Raw genomic sequence first — 17,832 nt, 5'->3', positions numbered from 1 at the left:
GTACCGGGAACCGAACTCACGACCTTGTGCTTGCCAGGCAGGCGCTTTTGCCGCTGAGCTAAATCCCCAGCCCCATGTCAGTGTATCTTTTCTTCTACACTATGAACCTTGATTTTACAGATAGATGTAACAGTACAATTGAAATACCTCATTTTCCTATTTTTCAACAACAGCAATCTAACAATTACAATTATTAAATATATTATTCTCATTTGTTGTCTACTTTCTTTTACTTTTTTAATACACATTCTAAATTTATGCTATCAGAGCATATAACTATGCCAAACAAAAGTTTCACCTTCAACCTTGATTTAATCTTAATGGTATAAGTAATTAGATATTTATTGCCCACATCACGACGCATTTTGATGTCTGTTTAATAATTTTGAGTATTTAAAACCTATTCTCTAGTAGATTAGACCTCAAGAAAGCCTCACATCAATAATTTACCTAAACATTTTTTTTATTATTAAGTCTGTTCCATTTACATTTGAAAAAATATTTATCCAGGAATAAATCTTAAGTTCGTATTTTAATTTTTTTGTATTAAATTGTGCCATTTCATTATTTTCTGACATAAGGTGTTATTATGCAAAGGAATAAAGAATATATATATATATATATATATATATATATTCTCTTACAAAGTTGTTTGCTATTTTTTCAAAATTGCTTTTTGTCTTTATCTTAGTAAAGACTAGAATATTTTGTTATTGGCCAGTTATTTCAATTTTACTTAATTTTGGAAACTTTCCATTAGTTTTAATTTTATAACTCGCTTTGTTTCCCTGATTTTTTTATTTTTCCATTCAAGAATCCAGTTATTTGCTGTAGTGTCTCCTTTGTCTATATTCAATATTTATTAATTTTCCAAACATAGTTAACTTTTTTAATTTCTTGAGATATTTAAATTTTTGTTTTCTATTAAAATTTAATCATTATCTGTATTATTTATTTGTTTAGATTATTTCTAGTTTAGGTCATTAATGTCAATTTTTCTTTTAATTATGGTTTTAAGTGTATGGCATATTTCTGGCTACACCTGATTCTGCCTTACATTATTTCATTCAGTAGCATTCTCATGTGTTTTAGCTACTTAGAGAAAAAAGCTCTCAGTTTTTCTCTATTTTGAAAGATGTAGTTCTCATGCGCTTTGCTGTCTGTAAAGATGCTCTTTGTCCTTTTTTTACTGAGGTAGCTACATGGAACTTGAGTTTGACACACACATTTGTCTCATGTTTATAAAAATCAGCTTTCCTAAATTTTTAAAACTTGAGTTAAATTTCTTCATTTATTGTGCAGATATGAAATCAGTTGTATAAATACTTGGAGTTCTTACATCCTTATCAACTGACCATTTAACCCCTATAAACTGCCTTTACTTCTGCAATATTCTTTATTGTAATAATCTACATTTGTATAACCAGAGCTTCATATATTTTTTCTAAAATCAGTGCTAGGTATGGTACATCTTTACTATTCTTTATCTATATATTTAAATATTCAGGGCTTACAAGGAAACTGATTTACTACAGGACATATAATTTATAGGATTATTATTTTTTTTTTTTTTTGGTCTTTTTGATACAGTGTCTCGCTATGCAGTTCAGGCTGGCCTTGAGCTCACTTTGTAGCCCAGGCTGGCCTCGAACTCACAACGATCCTCCTGCCTCAGCCTCCCAAGTGCTAGGATTACAGGCGTGCGCCACCATGCCTAGCTGTATTATTTTATAATATTCACTCAAAGACTCAAATGCAAAAGGGTATGAGAGATCTGTGCACACACTAGAGACCCAAAGAATCCAGCCATAGACCTGGATCTCACGGCAGTGCCCTGCACGAGCCCAGCTGAAGACCTGGAGCCCATAGCAATGCCCCAAGGAGTCCAGCGGGAGCCCTAGAGCCCACAACAATATCTCATTCAAGTCTGTTCGAAGGCTCTACCCGGGGAAGGCCCAAAGGTCAGTGGTGGAAGCTAGAAAGTCTGCACCAGCAGGCTGAAGGATCTGAGGCAGCAGGCGAGGGACCTGCACTGGAGCCAGGAAGCGATGCTCAAAGTAAGCCAGATCTTGGCAGGAAAGCATGCAGCCATCTGCAGCCACAGCGAGGACCCAGGTGAGCTCTTCATGACAAACTTCTCCAGGAGAATCAGCTGGGCGCCGTCCTCCCCTCCGGTGCTCCTTTGATGCTGTTGGCAACTGTCCTCAGGAGGGCCCTCCACACCCAGGGCCACACTGATTCAGTTCAGCTGCGTGTTACAAGGTGCCCTGTAGTTCCACCACCACAGGACCTTACATTTCTCCAAATCTGTCTATCTCTGCCTTTTCACTGACTTATTTAAACATATGTATATATCTTGATTATTCATGTAACTACGCTTAAATTTATCGTGTTACTACTTTCTTCCATTTTTTTTACCTGTTGGTTTAAAATTTTGTTTGTTCTTATTTGGTTCAACATGTTTAAGGCTTGTTTTTGTAATCTTCATTCGTTTCCATTGTTTGTAGAAATTATTCTAGTGGTTTCCTCTATTTGTCATAATCTACCTTTAAGTCACAATACCAGTTCACATATAAGAGCTTTATAATTACTTTGCTTAATTTCTCCTATTCAAATTTATGTTATTATTATATATTTTTCATACATTGTTTTATATATCACCTGAAAAATTGTTATTCTTCTTTCAGCATTTAATTATACAGACATTTAAACATTAAGAATACAACCACATATTTCTACCTACATAACTATCACTCAAGTACACCTCATTCCTTATCTCCATTTGCTGTAATTTTCCTTCTGCCTGAAGGACTTCATTTATCCTTAAAAGATGTTAAAGAGGTTGCTTCACTATCTTTTTGCTTACATTGTTTTCAACAAACAAAATGTGATACCATCTTTTTTACGTAAAAATTTTTTATCTTAGACTTCACCTGTCTTGTTTCATATTTGAGTTTATAGAATTCATCAAATTTGAAAGATGTTTAAATTTATTTATTTTAATACTTTTCTGCCCTCCCCCTTCATTCTTTTCAGAATGCCTAAAATGCACTCAGAGTCAGTCCTTTGTGTAAATCAGCTCACTTGTACTAGTTTGTTTTAATTATCTACCTACCTGCCCTATATTTACCATTCTTTTACTCTTGGCATTTCATTTTAGGTAGTTTTCATTGCTTAAAGTTCAAAGTCATTAAATATTTCTTTTGTAACATCTCACCTACAATTAAATTTTATTTTGCATTTTTCATCTCAGACACTTAGTTATTTCCAGGGACTTGACCCTCTGTGTGTGTGTGTGTGTGTGTGTGTGTGTGTGTATGCTTGTGTGTGTATATACATGAGTTTAGTAGGGAGATATGCAATATATAAATATATGTAGTATATAGATATTCTCCCTACTAATCTTTTGTTTTACATGAAATGCAGTAATAACAAATTGTTTTTGTGTGCTCAGTCTAATAGCTGTTTGTTCTGATTCAGTTTTCACTGATGAATTTCCTCTTCATCAGTTTTTATCTTTGTGCTTTTCTGGAGAGCATTTTCTAGTGCTAGATATGGGCTCAAGTCTCTGTAGTTTTCTTCCTTCTGAACTATTGTTCTCAAACATTACTTTCTCAGATTTCTATTACTTTTAAATATATGTTTTAAAATAAATTATCATAGTTTTTTAAATGTTCTCACTAAATAGTTGGCTCAAAACAAGCTAGAGGGTCACGAGTGATTATAGGATTCACCAGTTACTGCACTTTTGCCAGAAAATAAAATAGTTTTGAGAGAAAGTTGTTATCTGTGAACAAATTACCTGACTGGTGAGGCCTTTCAGGAGTGCCGAAGGTTTTTCGGGTTCCGGTCTGAGTCCCGGAACGCCGGTAGCGCTCCTAGCTCCTACCGCGCGGACACTGGGTGAGCTGAGCGCTAACTGAACTTCATTGCATCGTTTACACGACAGCATTACTGCGTAGGTCGACTCTCTGCTTACAGATGAGAAGCTGAGACTTCGTTAACTCACTGCAGGTTCACAGTTTATAAATTTTGGAGCTATTCTATATTACAGAGGTTAAAAATCAAAGCCTGGCACTAGGACTATGTTACGCTCACTCTCCTAAAAGCAACGATCTTGGGTTCTTTGCTTTACTTGTTTGAAATCATATAACAAGTTGTACACGTAACTTTTGTACATTCTAGGAGGTACAATAGAAAATTTCATCATTAGGTTCATAACATTATATTTTCATTAATAACCAGAGAAAAAATGCATTTTAAGTTGCTTGCAGGCAATCAGGATCATTACCTCAGCATCACACTTTCGTTCTTTTACGAGTAGCAGTTAACAAGGGGTGACTTCGCCCCTGCTCCTAACGGCTCACCCGTCCTTCCGGATGTAAGCCTAGAGTACTGGGTGGTGTGACTCTCCTCTTGCCACGCTCTTCTGTGTTATACCCTCTCCTGTGCTCCAGTTTTCTGACAGCCTCCGCCAAGCCCCTCACCTCCCTCCGGGTGTCTTGACTATGAGCTTACTTATTGCCAGAAATAGGACTTTGCCTGGCAAATGACTCAAAAAATTAGATCAATTCACTTCCTCAAAAAAGCAAATCCAGCCACAAATCCTCTCACCTCTATTCTTTTAATGATCTGAAAATAAAGCTGAGATTTGAAGCCCAGTCAGTGGAGACTGGAGACGGGAGCTGAGAGGAGAAAAGCAAACTGTCTCGGGACCCTCACTCAGCAGGGGCAGCCCAGTTAGCGCTTACACCTCTGGGTTCAACTTCAGCACACTCACAGAAAGTCACCACATATGCAGCACACGCCAGAACGAAGGGGCATTTACTCACCTGTGAGAATCTACAGTATTTTATATCATGTGTGCCTAAATCACAAGACCTGCATAAATAGACATGCCATAGTTCCCCAGTTCAAAATGCACTTTTTCCCAGATTTTAATATTTTGGAGGCTTTTTGTCATATATATTTACTACTGTTGCACTTTTCATTTTTTTGTTTTCCCTTAAGAATTTAAATGAACTGTGTATCTTGGAATTCAGAAAATTAGAGTCTAATAGTTTGTCCCTGGATTTTTTACCTTCGTGTCAACATCCTCAACTTCAAACTCATTAACCTACTTGTGCTCTCAGGATGTGATCCAACCATTTTGTATTGACAGATTTTAGTCATAACAAAGCACAAGAAGCTTGAGAGAATGAAAATTATGATCTGTTTTCCTCAGGTGATACTTTTGTTTATGAAATGCTTAGGTGAGAATAGCACCACATACATTGTGATCAAGGTTTTTGTACTCTAATGGTAAGAATGAAATTTGGAGAAAAAAACTGATATGGTTCATTACAATCACTGGAAGAATTTTCTGTACAATTATGTTTCACTGAGGCAAAATCCTGATGACTTTTTTTAAGGCCTAAGACCACGATATGAAAGATAAAGTGGGTTTAAAATGGGTATACTTATTTGGAATTTTTGATTCATTTTTCTATTAAAGTGAAAAACTCAAAGATGTTTTTCTACACCTTTTGAAGTGAAAATTTGGTGCTAACAACTGGGGAATCAAAGAGGCCCTCATGAGGGTTTTTTAGCCATTTCAGTATTTATAGAGAAGCTGTTGCTCAGAGCCTGGCCATTTTCTCAGAAAGGGTCCTCCATGGACAGTGGAAACTGTACTCAGGCTTAATTTTGCAACTATAAACTCATCTTGTGGTAGCAGACTCTAAATTATGGGTTCTTAAGTTTGGTTCATATGATTTTGTTTGTTTTGTTTTGCGTATTTGGTGTGAAATGGGCAATGGAGAATACATTCTAAGACACTCACAGTTCCTTCGCTGTGTGCTAGTTTTCTGCTGATGTTAGAGGAACCTGAGTTTGGTAAATTGAATGTGAAAAGCGATATCTGCAGTAAACATTTTGGAGAATCACGCTCCTTTACAAGTAGACATAGACACGGCATGCTAAAACATGTGATGAGCCAAATATTGCAACTCTGTAGTTTCCCCCTTTTGAGACTTAGAAATGAAATATACATGAGTACGATAGCTCAGCATCTATTTCAAAAATTTAAGAGAAATCATGCTGAAAAGCATGTTAGAAAATGTTTTATTTGTCTCTCTTATTCTACCTTAAAATTCACTGTAATCAGAAACTTAGGATATTTTTAAGTTGTAATATTTTCCATATAATTCATTTAAAAAATCTGGTATCATCAAGTCCGTACAGGGTGTTTAAATGGCATTATTGCATGTGTGAATGTAATATTACATATGTAGGTATGAAATTTTGCATAATTTTAATTGTTCTCCTAATTATGTTTAAGCAATTAATATCAGTCAGTGACAAAATGAGCATGAAAATGAAGCATTACTTTTGTTGCCTAAGAAACTGTGTCTTTTAACTAATAATATTAGTTGGAGCACCAAAATTCAATAAGAAAAAGTGTACATGATGCTCATAATTTTTACGATATTATTAAAGTTGATAAAATAACACAGTCAAAGTGATCCACACACTGTAGTTTTGTTTTTGTTTTTGTTTTCCGGTACTGGTGCTTGAACCTGTGGCCTTTGCATGAATCACATCTACAGCTTTTTAGAACAAGGTTTATTCGGAGGTACGGTCTCACTAACTTTCCCAAGTTGAGCTTGGATTTACAGTCCTCCTTCCTCAGTCTCCCCAGTGCTGAGATTACAGACACACACCTCTATGTCAAACTCAATTGTGGGCTGTGGGGAGAACGTGCTCCCACTGGTTCCATGGGGCCAGTTACTCTCTGCTTACTACTGCCTGACAACATGCTACTCAGCGTATATGAAATAGGTGTCTTCAAGAGCATTTCCTTTGCCTAGGCCTGTCTTACAGATTTTGTGATCATGCCTCAAACATATTAAGTTATATAAAACCTATAAAGTATTATTGAGCATTGTACATAATAGGAAACATTATACATAATATGCAACATAGATAAAAAGATGAATGGAAAATGTGATAAAGTAGAACATCAGTGAACTAACCCTGGCCTACGTGTTTTGTAGGTGGCTATAGCAGATTGTTGAGACCTGTCAATTGTACCTATGGACATGTTATTCAAATCTACACTCAGCCACTGCAGGGCTTTCCACAAAATGGAAATAAATACAGTTCCTTTTCTCTTCACCAGCTATTTCATCCCATTTCATTCCATTCCATTCCATCCCATCCACTCCATCCCATCCCACTCCATCCCAGTGTATATCTGGAAATCCTATGATAGTTCCAATTTTCTTCGGTTTTGTCCTTCATGTAACTGCACATACTTCTCTAAATATTGATACTCATGTCACAGAAAAGCAATCGTATAATTAAATGAACATATAATTTTATGAACTAATCAGAGCATTGTAAATAGCTATAAAGTACACCTGAATACCTGACATAAATAGAGTATATTTTGGGAAAACAGTGTTTAAAAGCCAGTACAAAGGGTAAACAAATTAACCATTCTTCCACTATTATTACCTGAAGTTATTTGTTTATGCAGAAGTTACTTATACATAAATACTTACAATTTCTACTATTATACTAGGGTCATCTAAATCCTTCAAAATTTTACATTAAAAATATTTCATTATCATTGTATGCAAATGTTTTTATTTGTAGTTTTAAATTTTTGACTTATTTGGATTTTATTTGGCAACGCTGGATGTTTGTATATGTAAAACAATGTTTTCAGATAGGTTTGTATTACAGAATAACTACACTGAGCTGTTTATCACATGCATTATTCATCTATTCCAGTGGGGAGAACACTCAAAATCCAGTTTTATAAATCTTTGAGAAGACATCATTAATCGTGATTGTCTACAGGTTATACGGTAAATTTCTTCAGTATAAAATCCTTCAAATAACAGCAAAAAGCGTGTCTGAAAAGAACTGGAATTGACATCTTACTTCTCCTCCACTGACCCTTTTCTTTTCATTTCTTTTTCTTTTCCTTTTTTCTTTGACAGTGACGAAACTAAAATGTATATGGAGGACCAGCACCAGATTAGAAATTGTGTGTTCAGAGAACTGTGAGACTAAACAGAAAGGTACAGATCGAAGATGATCACTATTCTACACAGCAGAGTAATACTGCTACGAGAATAAGTCAAGACTTATAAGGGAACAATTCTCAGTCTGAGAAAGGGAAGATTTTTTCTCTAAGTCAGTTTAATAGCAGGGTTCCTACCCAAAATGGCCCCCTTGATTTTCACTCTTGTGTATGCTTGAGCTGCAGCAGCACTACGTGCAACCCCATTAGGCCAAGGGAATGGTATCTGGCGCTTTTGTACATAACACTTGCAGTCTGCATTAACCGCATCACTGCTTGGAGCTAAAGTCCATCAGGTCAGAAAACCAGACTCGGCTGGATTGAACCAGTTCAACTAAATTAATGGCTTTGAAGCGATCAGATTTGAGAAGATACTTAATTTAATTAATTTAATTTTAAATTGAGTTCATTTCTCAGCAAAATTCTTAAGAGCACAGTTAATTAGCTAAGGTCCAAATTTGCCAGCTGATTCTAATTTGATGAGGGATTACTCCTACATTCCTAATTGTAATATTTGCTTTTCTAAAATCACAAATTCGAAGCCTAAGAAAAAACTACTAGCCAATTGCGTAAATGCGTTATGGAGAAAGCATATATTAACAAGAGCTATTACAACTATATGCATCTTAAAAGAAAAAATTAACATATGTGATAGAACTGTAATCATGTTCTTCAGATATCACTGTAAGTTCAGTAGGAAAGTCTTTGCTTTTACAAAAGGAATGTGTTCTCTTGAGTAAAAATATTACAAAACAATGAGCATAATACTTTCTGAGAGTGGTACATTTAATAGAAATTTTCATGTCAATTTAATATAATGGAAATTGTATCAAAATATCTTACCTACCTAAATGTTCTTTCTGAAAGACATTTGGTAGAAAAGACATTTTAGGCTTTCCATTTTCCTTGCCGTAGCACTAAACAAAGCAGTACATCTAACTGTTCAAATATGTTAGCTAAATTTTCATCGTAAGGTGAGAAAAGTATAATTTTTCTGGGGATAATATGTATCTTTACATTTACATTTTGCCAGAAATACTAGTATTTCTATGGGGAAATCACAAAAGAAAAACATGCGTTTATTTAGAAAAAGTTGAAATGAACTATGATGTACCTATTCATTTCATGAAATTTCTTAGGAAAATACGTCTTGGAGAAAACGGAGTTCAATGGTAGGAGTGCTTGCCTTGCCTGTGGGAGGCACCAGGTTCAACCCTCAGTCCCCCCTCCCAAACACGCACATACCAACAAAAGGGGGAAAAAAAACCCAGAAGTCTTAGATTTAGGTACTGCTTTGTTCATATGTTTCATAATGACTTTATAGTAATAGAAACTGATGCCTGAGGTGTTTGAGTTACTAAATATTGAGAATTTAAAATTAATGTTGAAATATTGAAATTTTATGAATTGCTAAATTCAAAGTTAAATAACCGTGTTTAAGTAGCCATTCTATTCAAATACACTTTCAAAATCTTTAAAGTGAAGTTACATACTAAAGTAGTTCTATTATTAGGAGTATTATGTGTTTTCCACTGATATATGATCTATACTAAAAATTAATTGACAAATAAAACAACACTTTACTTAGAGTATCAGAGGTCCTTGATTCAGGCCATCTCAAAATCAGACTTCAACAAATTAATATCTGTCTAAACAGAGGTAAATTGCTTAACTTTTCTAACCATAAGTTTCTTTAGCAGAAAATATAAGTACTGACAATGCGTGGTGCCCTCTCACATGGTTGGTATGAGGGGCACAGAAAATTAAAAGTATAGTTCTTTGTTTTCTGCCAAGTTTACACAATTATCGTCATAGTTTTTAAGATGTTCAGTTTTGAATACTATAATTCTATGTTTCAAATTCCTTCCTTCCTTACTTCCTTCCCTCCTTCCTTGCTTCCTTCCTGCCTTCTTTCCTTCCTTCCCTCCTTCCTGCCTGCCTGTCTTCCTTCCTTGTGAACAGGATTTTTAAAATCTTTATTAGTAAAGTTTTATGGTACGTAATCGATACATTTGTCATGGGCCCTATGACACTTATGTACCACATTCTGATCCTGGTTACTTTTCTTTCCCCTCCCCTCCATCCCAGCTCACTCATCCCTAGATCTCCTTCCATCTTCACAAAGTCCGTTTCGCTACTTTCCATCATGGTTCTTTCATTTTTCTCTATTAAATTGTTTATACTTTGGGTTTCTCATGTAAGAGAAACCGTGTAATATTTAACCTTCTGTATCTCATTTATTTCACTGTAAGAATTTCCACTTTTCTACAGTTCAGTCAATTCACATACTTTTCATTCATTTTATTCTTAGGTCCCTAAGTGGTGTCAGAGCCACAATTTGATCTGAGTCAAATCCATGAGTCCCCACAAAGAAGAAAGGCCCTCAACACTTACGCAAAGACAAATACGTTGAGTTTCTATAAGAGAAGCAGACTTTATTGTGTTAAACACCGAAACCTTGGCATTGTTTGTTAGAACATTCCAACCTTTGTGACTAAAACACTTTCCAAATAAAGGAAATGAATGGAATGATGGAAAATGATAAAAGCGACATTTGTGGGAGCAGAATCTCTAGTTTCTATAGACAAAGCACATGCAAAGGGGAGAGACCGAGCGCAGGGTATGATTGGTTTCAATGCCTGTAAAGAGAAGCTCTGTATGCCTTCGTAGATTTTCTCTCCACTCCCTCCTTGTCCACGGAGCAGCAACTGAGTCAGCCTCTGTCTGTTACTTAAAGACACCAGTCTTCTTTCTGGAGCAGGTCCATCACAGTTTTTGTTTTCCCTGCCAGAAATATCTTCTTTAGAACTTGTGTGTGGCTAACTTATTCACCAGGGTAATAGCACCTCACTTATCTTTAAGAAAACAGTGCCTACGAGTACCCTAACCATTGATCTACAATGGCAGCTGCAGATGATGCTCTGCCTTGTTTGTCTTTTGCCATTTCTCTGGCTCGTAGCCTCCAGTGTTCTCTTCTTGGAGGAACTGCTCATCTTCTAAGGGAGTTCCTTGCCTTCTATTCACAGAGAGTTGGAAGTTCCTGGGTTTACAGCACTCAACTCGAGCTTGCTTACCTCAAGAACAGTACATATGCAAGCTTTGCACTTCATAGATCTTTTCAAGCTCAGGCTAAAGAGAGCTTCTGAAAGAGAGATTTGCCTGAAATTACCTCCTGGCTTAGTTTTCTGCCCATTTCTTTTGTCTGTTTCTTCTGATTTCTAATGGTTTCTCATGAGAAGATTTGCTTAATTAATCACTTACATACCTGAAGGAGATGTGATAAAAAAGCATTCTTGCACAATAACTAGCTTGTTTTAGAGCTATCCAACCATTAACCTGTTCGCTGAAAGAAAATGTTTATATTCAGCAAAACTGTTAAAAATATCTTTATTGAAAAGCTACTGGGTGCTAAGCAATGGAGCAGGAAATTCGGACACAGAAAAAACCAACACTTCTCCCTGCCTTCATCGATCATAGCATCTTCGATAGGCACAAATATTTCTCTAGGGTCTTGCTACTGCAGTGAAGTGAAAGCTCAGAATTCTATGCAAGCAGATATTGGAGAGAAGAGCACTTGACTGGGTGCTTAGAGAAAAAATCTCCCCACGGAAAAGGTAAACTGAATCCTGAAGATCAGTAGTAGCAAATCAAATGAGAAGAGTGTGGACATTTCCCAGGAGTAGGTGACAGCCAATGAGAAAGCCCAGGAAGCAAGAAAGAAGGCAGTATCCAAACCGTAGTGAGCAGCACAGGGTGAGGACACCCAGCATAGGGACGAGGGAAAGCTGGGAGGGAAGGTGTCCAATAATACATTTCCTTGTAGATCATAGTAAAGACTTTTAAGTGTGAATGACTTTTAAGTGTGAATCACTTTTAATTTGGTGTTTCATCTTTTGAAAAAGTCTATTAAATTGGATGTACTTGTAAATTTGGATGAAGTTTAGTGTGATCTTTCATACGCAAGTACCTTATTACTCTTGCAAAATATAAGATGAGCCCAAGACTATGTATTTCCATTAACTGGACACTTCTACTAAAGGTAAATCATCGCTAGTACCCCAAGAGAATGTCGAAGAATGATTCAGAAAAATACGATCAAATGTTGCCCTGTATGAGCCAGAACAATTAGGCATCAACTGTAAATACAACAGGAAATCGCGTCCAAGTTTCTGGGCCCTGCAGCCTGGGTTTTGTAGTGATACGTGACATCTTAGCATGGCGTTATAATTGAAACATTGTTGTGTGTTACAAGACTCCGTTTTTGATCTGCCTTCCATAACAGTCACTATTTAATCTTTTTTTTTCCCCCTCTGTTGCTTCATTTTGCTTCTCCGAGTATTACGCATGCTGAATACCATTATTGCTTTTGGTTATTAACTAGGATGGATTTGGAAAAAGTAATTTTGTACCGGCTTGATGTAGCAGAATAAGCTGTCAAACATCATAGCAGGTGACAGTGTGCTGTCCTTCTGTGGATCCTCAGCACAGGGTGTGCTATAGCTGGAAGGTTATAGGTAATCAGAGAGGATTACCGGCGGCAGCTTTATTAAATATCTGTGGAGGTCTACTGTGGCTGGGGCCAGATAATATGAGCTTCCAATATGAAAACAGGAAATTATTAATAAAGTGGATTGGCTGTTCTCAATGCCCTTGCAAAAGTTTATCTAATTTTATTTTCCAGGGAGATGAATGTCAAGTATTAGATTTATTATTACTTAAGGTGTAGGCCTTTTATTCTTTGAAGTGATTCTCTTTTAATTTGTTATATTTCCCTGGATGTTTGATGATATTAACATTGTTTTAACCAGAATGTTTCCATTCTCATTTTCTAGTAAGTAAATTTTGACAGTGCAGAATAGAGCAGGTTTTATGTGCTTTTTCTGATTGTATACGGTAAAACATGGTTTGTCAGGAGATTTAGATCAAGGCATGAGGTGGCATAGTGTTTTTCTACATTCTAATAAATCATTTTCATAAACTCACATCAAACATCATTTTTTAAACATTTTTGTGGAATTTTTTACAATGCTAAAAATGTCTAACATTTATCCTTTCACATAATTCTTGTATTTATTAAGAAAGAAACTGCTGGTTTATTTTTATTTCATTGCAGAGCAAAACAAAATGGTAAAGAATTTTCAGAACTTCTAACCCACTTTTGATACACCTTTATCTACCCTAGGAGATGAGACATTCTGCACCTTACATTTAATACTCTAAAGTTTGACAAGCATTGAAACAAAAGGGAAGTGTAAATTTTACTAATCAAAACATCTGTACTGCGCAGCCATTTACATTTTCCTATCAAGACATGAGAGAAATGTTAATTTTAGACGACTCTTTTTATGACCTATAATTACTGTCATTAAGAAAGCTCCAGAGACTTACATGGAGCTTTGACTGAAATATAGTTTGACATGTTCTATAATTAATGCTGAATTAACGTGCTACATGAAGTGTCTAGAAAAAAAAAAAAGGTTTCTTTTTCTCAAAGAAAAGTCAAAGAAATTCTATTACTGAAGTGTCGGCCAGCACAGCAGTATATCAACTTGTAATACCGTGCGTATGAAGAGCCGATTCTCGGGTACTTTAAATTACTCTTAAAATTTCCCAGTGATTTCACTTTGAGTAGGCTAAGTACACATAGGCATAGATACTTATATTCAAGGTCTTTCTTTCACAGCCTTGATAAAAAGTTGATTCACACTTAAAAGTCATTATTTCTGACATCCCAAGAACACTCAAAATGACATTAATAGAAAATTTTCTCATAAAATGTGCAAGTATGCTCTCCAGTGTCCTTATCCTAACATTTTCTCCAAAAGTGTCTTGGTTCTTCACGGGAATATTAATTCCTTAAGGGCAGATCACTCTGTCATTTTTCCCCACCACCACTTTTCTGTGCAAAACTGACCTCACTTTTTTCCCCTACCACTTGGTATCTTGCAAGTAGAGTTACTCATGGTACATACTGAGTCTCCATCTATATTTGATTAATTAAATTAAAGGACAGTAACTTTGATAATATGTCAGTACTTCCAAACACATCATTTATACTCCCGTGACAGTCCAGTTTTTAAAAAATTGCCTGCTACTAGTGTGACATAGAGTATCTTCAGCAACACACTTCTGGTATGTAGGGTGTATATATTTTTAATTGGAAAAAAAAAGACCAAAATTTTTAAAAATAATCTACTAGACAAAAACTGCTCACCTTGGGGGCTGGGGATTTAGCTCAGCAGCTAAGGGCCTGCCTGGCAAGCGCAAGGTCGTGAGTTCGGTTCCCGGTACCGGAGAAAAACCAAAAAAAAAAAGAAAAAAAAAAAACAAAAAAAAAACTGCTCACCAAACTACACTTTGGATGTTTAAGGTCCCTCTCCCCAAGAGCTCTAATGGTAAAGGCTAAATCCCTGGCCTGGATTCTATTCGAGGCTGTTGGAGCCTTTGACACGTGGGGGCCCAGTGGGGAGCTTCCGGTCACAGGGGCCAGTCCCTGAAGCGGGGTCGGGAGCCTCACACCTTCCTCTTCTCTTAGGTGAGCTGAGCAGTTTGCTCACCTACGGGCTCCTGCCAAGATATGCCATTGTTATAACTGCTGTTACAATTGCTTTTTAAGAAAATCTTACTCTACTAGGGTTTAACGTCGAACATCCATTTCAAGAAATGGGTTAACTAGTGAGTATTTTTCAGCTATGTTTGAAATGCCTTAAAATTTGTGGTTTTTTTTTTTTTTTTTTTTTCCTTTCTCACACTTCTGTGGAAAACTGACCTCACTTTTTTCTTTTACACAGCTAGTTTGGAGAGGAGGAAAGATATCATTCCGGCGAGAACAGCTACCATGAAATGAAGTGGAATATTGTTTTGATCATTGCTAGGATAAAATTCCTGACACCAACAATTTCAAAGAGAGCAGGTTTATTTTTGCTCACGTTTTGGGAACTTCAGTCCTTGCACGGTTGGCTGCTGTGGATCAAGCTTGCGTAGCGGAAGGGCGGGCCCAGGGGAAAGCTGCCCGCGAGTGGCCGCCGGGAAGCCCAGCCTGGAGGGTCCGAGAAGAGAGCTCCGCCTGTCAGGGTCGCTCCTCCATGATGCCCCTTCGATGGGACCCCATCTCTTAGCGCCAGGTCACCCGTCACCCCGAGTTCAGTCACCTTCCAAGCGCATGAGGCTTTGAAGGCCATTTTTGAACTAAACCATAACAAATACAGTAAACATTTGGTTTCTGTGATAATTTGGACTGCACATTTTGTAGAAAATAAGCAAAAAAGGTTAGAGCAGTCCATGCTGTCCCCTTCTGCGCCTCTGCTTTGCTCTGCCCTTGGGCTGTGGGTTTCTTGAAGAACGGAACCACTTCGGATACCCAACTGTGGTGTGAGTTTGCACGCAGCTGTGTGCTGAGAAAATTAGCTCCTTTCTTACGATTTGGGGCGGACACTTTTCAAACCTTTGAACTCGGTGAGGAAGGGTGAATTCGGCTTTACTTTCCTCTAGCTCACCTTCCATCTTTCTTTGCCTTCGGACGTAGCTCCCGGTCCTCGGTGCTGGGGGTTCACAGTGCGTTACAGCGCTGACTCTCTCGGCTCCCAGAGTCCGGATACCGCGGGGCTGTGTCCTCCGCAGCCGGGTGAGCCGACCCGCACTGTGATGTCACGCGTCTCTCTGTGTATTCTAAGGCTCCTGCTTCTCGGGATGGTCCTGTCAGTCCCCAAGGCCTTAAGGCAAAGAATATGGGAGTGCCGAGTCCTTTCAAGTTGGGAGTGGGACTAGCCTCAGTATTCACTTCTGTCCAGCAGTGCGTCTGCGCCGCTCTTACTGTCCACTGTAGCTGTCTTCTTCCCTTAGCTGTCCCGCAGTCCCAGATTGACAAAACCCGTGAACAAACCTTAGTAAATGATGCCCTTCAAGTCTACTGCTTGCCATCTATTATAATTTTATTGTAGGAGATAGGGAAAGCAAGGAAAATGAGGTGGGTAAACATTTTGAAGTCAGACAAATACGAGGACTTGGCCACGTTTCTAGGAAATGGAATCATTTTAAATTTTTTTATTTAAAGAAAGTAATAAAAAAAAAGAACAATAGCAACATACCAACATCAAAGACATAAACAAAATAAAGCCAGAACATTAAAAGTGATACAGGGTTGTAGAACAAAATGATAGGAATTAATAGTGGTTGTGATATTACACATTGTTATCTTCAACTATGTTGCTCAGATTACCAGATGTGAGAATGGAAGATTGCTCAAACCATTAAAAAGAATTAAAAATAATTATTAAATAAAACATTAGAGGCAATACAGAGTTTCACTAGACAAGATGGTGGGAGTTCACCAATGGTTGTTGCGTTGTATATTGTTGTCTTTGACTCAGTTGCTCAGATTATCAGATATAAGCATGCAAAATTGGTCAAAATACAAAAAATTTTGAGCATTAACTGTTCCTTTCAATACACCAGCAGACATCATCAGTACAGTCATCCCAGCTATTCTTCTATATACATATATATGTATATATATTTTGCTTTCCTTCTTCCGTTTTTCTTCTTTCCCTCATCCCAGTTGTTCCTTCCTTAGAGCAATTTCTTTCCCTGAAAAGGAATTATTTCATCAAAGAAAATCTTATTTACATGTCACAGAACAGAAAACAGAACAAACTGCAATCTTTGAAGTGTATTCAGCCAGCTCAGAAGGTGGATCTCCTTCCTTTCCTATCCAACCCCCGCGTGTGTGTGCCTGCCGTGAAGGGCTGTCGAGCAGAGTTCTGCACATCCTGTCACAGAGAACTATGCCTTAAACAGATGATAACCCCATGCATCAGACCCGAAATGGAGGTAACTAAGGCACTGAGAACAGCTAGAAAGTAGGCAAGCGTTTGCAGGAAAAATAGGAAGGAAGCAGTTGAGCAACAGGGGTAAAGTATTTATAGTCAGTATGTGAGCAAATGACTGGTTTTCTTTACTTTGTAGTATATAGATGTGATCAGGTCACTAACAGAGAGAGCGAAACATTTTCTGGGGGAGCCGGACTTTGAACTCAGGGCTCTCACACTGAGCTACATTCTTAACTCGATTTTTTTTTTTTAATTTGGCAGAGTGGTTTAATTTTGGCCACTAAGTTGGCCAAACTGAGCTCAAAATTGTAATCCTCCTGCATCAGCCTCCCAAGGTGTTGGTATTATAGGTATGTGCCAACACACCCAGCTAAGAAACATCATTTTTAAAAATTTTATGGAAAAAATAAAACAAAATTATAATATGAGAATAAAATAGTTAACACACTGTGAAATCTTCTAGTGGTGGCTGATTACTTTGTATGACATGCCATAAGAGATGTTTACTGGATTCACAGTTCTGAGATCTCTGACTTGCCTACCATAATGAGATACAGTTTCATATGTGTTAACCATTCCATAAATAGAAAATAGTACCCTTAGAAGCACCTAATCATCACAGATTTATTTAATTCACAAAGTAGAGTAGTCACTGGAAAAAATTCTATTTTCTAGCTAGTTAGAATCCCTCAGAATAAATATGGTGGCAGCCTTGTTCATGGAAGAATAATAAATGGTTCATAATTTCAATTTTAATCATAACATGTGAATGTCTAATAGTCATAAATGCCTTCACATCAAAGCAGACACTCATTTTCGGTACAGAAAATATTCATTCTTAAGGTAAATGGGGATAGTATACAGAAATATACGCATACATACTAGATAGGCTCACAGGGTCGGGGGCAGAGGGGTTCACCGTGGTCGTTAGCA

The 17,832-nt window shown here is 37.1% G+C and overlaps 3 long non-coding RNA genes across 5 annotated transcripts in view; 2 read left to right on the top strand and 1 right to left on the bottom strand.

The window, feature by feature from the left end:
* Positions 1–17,832, top strand: part of LOC106149381 — a 55,948-nt gene that overhangs the window by 30,582 nt on the left and 7,534 nt on the right. The gene's annotated exons all lie outside the window — the stretch shown is intronic.
* Positions 3,925–15,302, top strand: LOC102014716. 3 transcript variants are annotated; one of them, XR_001235532.1, is made up of 5 exons: positions 3,945–4,014; positions 6,588–6,613; positions 7,777–7,853; positions 7,989–8,069; positions 14,863–15,302. It is a non-coding gene; the product is annotated as an uncharacterized LOC102014716 (long non-coding RNA). The 3 variants fall into 3 exon arrangements; XR_262231.2 differs by lacking the exon at positions 6,588–6,613 and having other exon boundaries at positions 3,925–4,014; XR_001235531.1 differs by lacking the exons at positions 6,588–6,613; positions 14,863–15,302 and adding an exon at positions 10,383–10,610 and having other exon boundaries at positions 3,925–4,014.
* LOC102015250 lies at positions 14,970–16,173 on the bottom strand. Its single transcript, XR_262235.2, has 2 exons — positions 15,568–16,173; positions 14,970–15,259 (listed from the first exon to the last, which is right to left on the bottom strand). It is a non-coding gene; the product is annotated as an uncharacterized LOC102015250 (long non-coding RNA).

The sequence above is a fragment of the Chinchilla lanigera genome, unplaced genomic scaffold (assembly GCF_000276665.1).
Source record: "Chinchilla lanigera isolate Chin_1 unplaced genomic scaffold, ChiLan1.0 scaffold00043, whole genome shotgun sequence".
Lineage (NCBI taxonomy): Eukaryota > Metazoa > Chordata > Mammalia > Rodentia > Chinchillidae > Chinchilla > Chinchilla lanigera.
Note: the sequence above shows the minus strand (reverse complement) of the source record. Positions and strands in the feature narration are given on the sequence as shown.